Below are 7,500 nucleotides of genomic sequence, written 5' to 3'. Positions count from 1 at the left end.
CATATATACTTTGCAAGAAGCAGATAAAAACAGAGTGTCAACAACTCTCTGTAATTCGCCACCGCATCAATTCAATGTTAGATGTAACTCGCCACCGCATTTTTTGTTATTCGCCACCGCACTACGCAAATTGTTATTTTCAAACGCATCAACATCGTGGAGGCATTTAAACCTTTATTTTTGTCACAAAACTGACAGCAATTGATAGGAGCATTTTAACTTTAGTGCTGCAAGTTTTAAACTCAGGGGCGTGGCGTGATGTTGCCTATGCAAAGGATTTAAAGGCACCATGAGTTGACAAATCAAACTGTAGTATTTCTTCTTCTTCTTCTTCTTCTTCTGTATGAAAAGCATGCTTATCTGTACTTGAGTGTATAACCCACATGTACTGGAATGTGCTTATATATATGACCCCCCCCCAAAAAAATCCCTGGGACTGTGAGATTCAAGAGGTTTAGGGTATGATGACATCAATAGGAAATATAACAGTGCTTACCCGTAAGAGTGAAAAAATACTATATTTACAAGTGGGAAATGCATCGATGACTGCTAGTGATGATCTGAACAGATTACGCAGCAAAATAAAGACACATCAGAACATGAAGACCAACGTTTTCACCAATGAGATTTCACTTTTAGGAAGGCACGCTGATGAAAAGTTTGTCCTCATGTTCTCTTATGCATTCATTTACATTCGGAAGATCGACTACACATACAAGAATGTACAAAAACGTTCCGCATGGTTTGAACATGGCAGGATGGATAGCGTACTGCCCCTATGATCCGCTTGATTTCCTTGGCCGCGGGTTCAATCCCTTGCCGGGACAGTTCATAAAGTGAATTTGGGTTTACGCTATGCATTAAAAGCTTGTCGTCAGTGGTTTTCTTCCGGGTCCTACCAGTTTGTTTTCCTCCACCATTTCAAAACTGTAAATTAATTCCGCCCATCTGCAAAAATTAAAAAAAAAATCTTTCCAAATTCTGATTTCCTAATAGCAGCTTTAATCCTTCGTACCACATGGTGAGTGTGTGTTGTACGATTGTCACCATGTGAGCGTACGTGTCAAATCAATATTTTCAATTGGAAGTGACAGAATCACTGAACTCTTCAACATATTATGCAATTCATTAGACAGTTGCGGTGGCGAATAACATCCAAGACGTGAAATTGCGGTGGCGAATGACACCAAGCATCGGTGGCGTATAACATGAAGTCTAATTGTTTGTGTTTTCTTTTGCCGCGTGCGTCACCCAAAGACAAAATTGTGCAACAGCATTCATCAAGAATACAAAGGACATGTTTAGCTCACAGGATATCATCACGGGAATGCATCAACTAGTGCTGTTTCGTTGAAGTTACGAGGGAAGGGACAAATCGTGCAATTTCAGCTACAATTCCAGCAGAAATCGGACTTCAGAACTGCCGAAACCTGACATTTCGACTAAAAAAAGCACGTACCTTAGACCTTGAGTATATACTTCTTTAAAATGTACTAATGAAAAATCTAGATGATGCCTGAAAGTCCTACAAATTTTCATTTTCTGTGAGAGACCTATCTTGCAGCGTGCTACTTCGTCCGCGTAATGCACTGAAAAAGTTGCGGTGGCGCAAATGCAGAGTTACACGATCCACGGCGTGAAGAATCAGTGAAGAAATAGGATTTAACGATTTTTTAACAGCCTTGACACTGAACATTTGATAAATCATTGGTGATGTCATCATAACCCAGTCGTTGTAGTTGTCGTCGTAGTTGTTGGTGTTGTTGTTGTCATGTTCGTTGTCGTGATTGTTGTTGTTCTCGTGTTGTTGTTTTTGTTGTTGTTGTTGTTGTTGTTGTTGTTGTTGTTGTTGTTGTTGTTGTTGTTGTTGTCGTCGTCGTCGTCGATGTCATTTGTTGTTGTTGTTGTTATCGTCGTCGTCGTCGTCATCGTCGTCGTTGTCAGAGGTTATTTCTAAAGATTTCATTGATAGTCTTTGTTCTCGTCACCAAGACTTGCTAAGAACAAGCTTGGAACAGCAAGAGTTCCAAGAACAAGATTAGAACAACTCATTACATCATTACCAGTACGTCATTTGTATTTAGAACACACTTTAGAAAAAAACTCTTCACCTACAAACCAGTCACCCTCACATGTCCGAGGTGTTTGTCTAAACCACTTACTGAAATGTTTTGAGGTTTAATGACCATACACATGTTGAACCGGTGAGTGTCTTCCGCTGCTTAATTCGCAAATAACTATTTTATTAAAGTCCGCTTGAAACGCTCAAAGATGAAATTCCATGTTAAAAAGTGACAAAAGTTTCACATTTTCCCGTTGTAACAGCTTCCGATGATATTATATGAAAATTCTGATCCTCTGAGAGGATTCCCCGAAACAAAATCAGTTTGTACGCCTAATTTTAATAGAATTGTCCAAACAGTGTCGCTAATATTGTGCTAAAAGATGAATTCTAGAACAATGTCCAGACAGACACCACTTGGCAAAAAATTTTTCAGTGCTGGGAGATGAAAAAAAAAACTACCTCGCTACGCGCGGGCTCCGCCCGCGCTCCGCTTGGATAATAGTAATAAAGTAGATGTGTACTGCCGGGCAGTACATACCCCAAGCGAAGTCGTCCATCTGTGTGTACATGATTCTCTCTCTCTCTCTCTCTCTCTCTCTCTCTCTCTCTCTCTCTCTCTCTCTCTCTCTCTCTCTGTCTTAAAATGTGTCATCGATGACGTGTTTTCATACTTGCTAATGCGGCAGGCTAATCATGACGTCAAATTGAAACTTCTTGAAGTCTCTCAGAAAGGGACATGAAAACCATGTGGGGGTTACTGGTTTGGGCTGAAAAAAAACCCAACTCCACCTAAAATTCAAGCGCCTATGGGGCTGAATTATGCAGCATAAATTGTGAAACATCAGGATATCTCACACTTTCAATTCTGCCATCATGTCAAATCTGACAACAAACCTACCCACAAAATGTCATAAATATCGGTGTAGAATTGAGACTTAACGGTTTTTAACTGCCAAAATTATGTTTTTCTTCTGGAAAAGTATGGAGTGAAAATCAGTTGGGGACAACGAACCTACCCACAAAATGTCATAAATATCGATGAAGAATTGAGATTTAACGGTTTTTAACTGCCAAAAATAAGGTTTTTTGTCTGGAAAAGTATGTCTTAAAATTCAGTTTGGGACAACGGACCCACCCACTAAATTTCATAAAGATAGGTGAAGAATTGAAATTTAACGTTTTTTAACTGCCAAAATTATGTCTTTCTTCTGGAAAAGTATAGAGTGAAAATCAGTTGGGGACAACGAACCTACCCACAAAATTTCATAAATATCGGTGAAGAATTGAAATTTAACGGTTTTTAACTGCCAAAATTATGTTTTTCTTCTGGAAAAGTATGTCTTAAAATTCAGTTTGGGACAACGGACCCACCCACTAAATTTCATAAAGATAGGTGAAGAATTGAAATTTAACGTTTTTTAACTGCCAAAATTATGTCTTTCTTCTGGAAAAGTATAGAGTGAAAATCAGTTGGGGACAACGAACCTACCCACAAAATTTCATAAATATCGGTGAAGAATTGAAATTTAACGGTTTTTAACTGCCAAAATTATGTTTTTCTTCTGGAAAAGTATGGAGTGAAAATAAGTTGGGAACAACAAACCTACCTTTAAAATTTCATAAGAATCAGTGAAGAAATAGGATTTAACGATTTTTTAACAGCCTTGACACTGAACATTTGATAAATCATTGGTGATGTCATCATAACCCAGTCGTTGTAGTTGTCGTCGTAGTTGTTGGTGTTGTTGTTGTCATGTTCGTTGTCGTGATTGTTGTTGTTCTCGTGTTGTTGTTTTTGTTGTTGTTGTTGTTGTTGTTGTTGTTGTTGTTGTTGTTGTCGTCGTCGTCGATGTCATTTGTTGTTGTTGTTGTTATCGTCGTCGTCGTCGTCATCGTCGTCGTTGTCAGAGGTTATTTCTAAAGATTTCATTGATAGTCTTTGTTCTCGTCACCAAGACTTGCTAAGAACAAGCTTGGAACAGCAAGAGTTCCAAGAACAAGATTAGAACAACTCATTACATCATTACCAGTACGTCATTTGTATTTAGAACACACTTTAGAAAAAAACTCTTCAGCTACAAACCAGTCACCCTCACATGTCGGAGGTGTTTGTCTAAACCACTTACTGAAATGTTTTGAGGTTTAATGACCATACACATGTTGAACCGGTGAGTGTCTTCCGCTGCTTAATTCGCAAATAACTATTTTATTAAAGTCCGCTTGAAACGCTCAAAGATGAAATTCCATGTTAAAAAGTGACAAAAGTTTCACATTTTCCCGTTGTAACAGCTTCCGATGATATTATATGAAAATTCTGATCCTCTGAGAGGATTCCCCGAAACAAAATCAGTTTGTACGCCTAATTTTAATAGAATTGTCCAAACAGTGTCGCTAATATTGTGCTAAAAGATGAATTCTAGAACAATGTTCACAGACAGACACCACTTGGCAAAAAAATTTTCAGTGCTGGGAGATGAAAAAAAAAACTACCTCGCTACGCGCGGGCTTCGCCCGCGCTCCGCTTGGATAATGCATAATATTTCTATCGCGCATGTATCCAGGGTTTAACCCTGCTCAAAGCGCTGTACAATCAAAATACTACGACAACAAAACATCATTTAACGTGCAATCACACACATATTAATGATTAACACATTGCTCTTAGATGACACAGCGAAAGATGAGCTCAACAGCAAATACTTAGGGTTTTTCTTAGTGGTCTTTATAATTATAGCGTTATTCTGTCCCAAAAATGCCAGCACGGTAGAGCTGAAGAGGACCTAAACATTTTATGCGAAGGACCTCTTGGACAATCACACAGTTGAAGATGACATGAACAATAAATACCAGGAAAAAAGCGGGCAGTGTTATTTGAAGAGAAATTGAAAAACAAAATCACAGAAACACGTTTACGACACAGCTCAAGAGGAATCAAGCGGGCACTTAACAAATATGTCAGGTGATGGCTCATTTCTCAAGTTCAACTGTGTTTGGTTAAGACATTTAAAAATGTTACTTTGTAATCCTGGTCTAAATCGTGTAACGTTTGGACAGTAACTGTTAGATTTTTTCATAATTATTCCGTATAACTCTTTTACCTATATATACTCTCTTCCTTTTTAACTCTGAAAGCCAACGAGAATGAAACACAAAAATCATTTTAAATATAAAAGAAAAGGATTGACACTCGTTTCATTAATTTAGTTCCACAGGGCCGGACTAGGCGAAGAGGAGGGGGGGGGTTGCCAGTGTGGCGGCAGGGGCGGATCAGTTCATTTTATGGGTGGTTTTTTTCAAAAGTATATTGTGAAGATATGGGTGTGAAGGCGCAAAGCGCCGAGCCGACGGCGCGAAGCGCCTAGCTTGCTAGGGGGGTCCGGGGGCATGCCCCCCCGGAAAATTTTGAAAAAAAGGATGCAAAATGGTGCAATCTGGTGCATTCTGAGGATGATCATTACCAGTTTCAGGCAGCAGATTTTGTCACTGATTAATACCCCAAAAATTGAAACTCAATGTAAAATAAAGAAATGCATACCTCATTCAATATTTTTATTTTTTGGCTGGGGGGGGGGGGGGGTTCGGAAACCCTAGAACCCCCCCCCCCCTCGTTGTGGGGGTCAGGGGGCGAAGCTGATGGGTAGGTCATATTATGAGATAGGAAAATGGTCGCTCCTTGCATGAAACGGCATAAAATAAGCAATAATAAAAAAAAAATTAAATAAGTAAGGTACATGTTTAGGCTAGGGGGGGGGGGGGTTGCGCAACCCCCATAACCCCCCCGGTAGTCCGGCCCTGTTCCATACAGTTGACATAGTTCTCCACTGAGACGAGAACTAACATGACCGAAAGTGACCCTGAGTCTGTAGCGTTTAGTGCACTGCCGGAATGTGACAAGGACTCATGTGATCGATGATCAGCCATCTTTTAAAAAGGGGGTCAAAGCTAGCTGTGTAAAGATCATGTGCCGGTTTGTGGATTCCCGATAGCTTCGGGGTAAAACTTGGCGAGTAAGTGTCAGAAGTGTCAATCCAACAGCTCTTTGGCAAATATTTTCCCCAAAGCATAAACATAGATCAATTTTAATTTCGAGTTGCAGTGTAACGTCCTCTTTTCAGCTTCACATACCGCGCTTATTAGCTTTCATAGATATTTTCTTAGAGAATATTTTATGTTTGGATAATGAACAGGTACATTATTTTCAAAGCGCATGGCTGCACTTGAGTCGTGGAAGTCCAAGACAATGTAAACGCTATTAACCAAAGTTACTCTCCGTGCTTCCTCCGAAAGCGGCGTATGGCTGCCTAAATGGCGGGGTAAAAACGGTCATACACGTAAAAGCCGTGGGAGTTTCAGCCCATGAACAAACAAACAAACAAACTCTCCGTGCTCTAAGTCTTAGAAACACAATAAGGTACAAGAAACTAAGTCCATCTCACGATGAACACGAGCCGAAATCATATGCACTCGACTTATGAAATAGAAAGAAATCAAATACGACGAAGAGAAGAAAAAGTTTGAAAGTACCATTGAACTTCCATGTCGGCGTGTGGCTGAGCTTAAAATAGGAATGTTGTTGCAATCTGTTAGGCACTTTCCCTTTTGACAGGTAGTTTTTGCATGTACATCAAAACACGGCCTTTTTTTACAAATCCTAAAGACTGTCGGAAACTTCGCATGCTCTCTTGTGAACGCTATGTGAAACATTGATTCTGAAACAAAAATCTATGGCATGAATGACAATGGAAAGACGGTCTCTCTCTGATTCCAAGTTCATAATGACAGTTATGAAGTGCTGAATTTAGAAAATCTGTAGATGAAGTAAAATCATTTGAATGTTGGCTTGTTGAAACTTCATAACAAACAGCCACCTCGTCTATATCATTATCTGAAAGAATGCAAACTTCCTTTGAAACACCAACATTTGTATGGAAAACTTCTGTTTCTGTCATCTTTGATTTCATTTGACAACTTGGACTGATGGCATCTTCCAGAGATATATCCATTACTTTCAACTTGCGCCTCTTTGTATTCCTGTAAGCCTGCCACTTATTTATAAAAAGAAACGTTTGATACTTTTACCAAACAGTTAGTATAATGCACGCTCTACCTGTATTCGTCTTTAAATTCTGCAAGACTGAAGCGAAAGAGGTCTGTCTCAGTTTTGTCGTCAGTTTGTTGTGTACATTTACTCACGCACAACGAACAACACATGCACAGGCCCGGGGGAAGCTCTCCTTTCTTATGTCCGACCATAGACGTATACATGTAGTTTACATGTTTATTAGTCATCTATTTGATTGATTACGTGTATGATATGACGGAGAGTCGCATCGGTTTGATGCCGTGAACCCAACCGTGGCTGTGGCTGTCCTTTGAACTTTGAAGTAGCCTACTTCTTTATAAAGATTCATTTACATTCTACTTCTGACCAAGGC

This window comes from Littorina saxatilis, linkage group LG6 (genome assembly GCF_037325665.1).
Source record: "Littorina saxatilis isolate snail1 linkage group LG6, US_GU_Lsax_2.0, whole genome shotgun sequence".
Lineage (NCBI taxonomy): Eukaryota > Metazoa > Mollusca > Gastropoda > Littorinimorpha > Littorinidae > Littorina > Littorina saxatilis.
Note: the sequence above shows the minus strand (reverse complement) of the source record.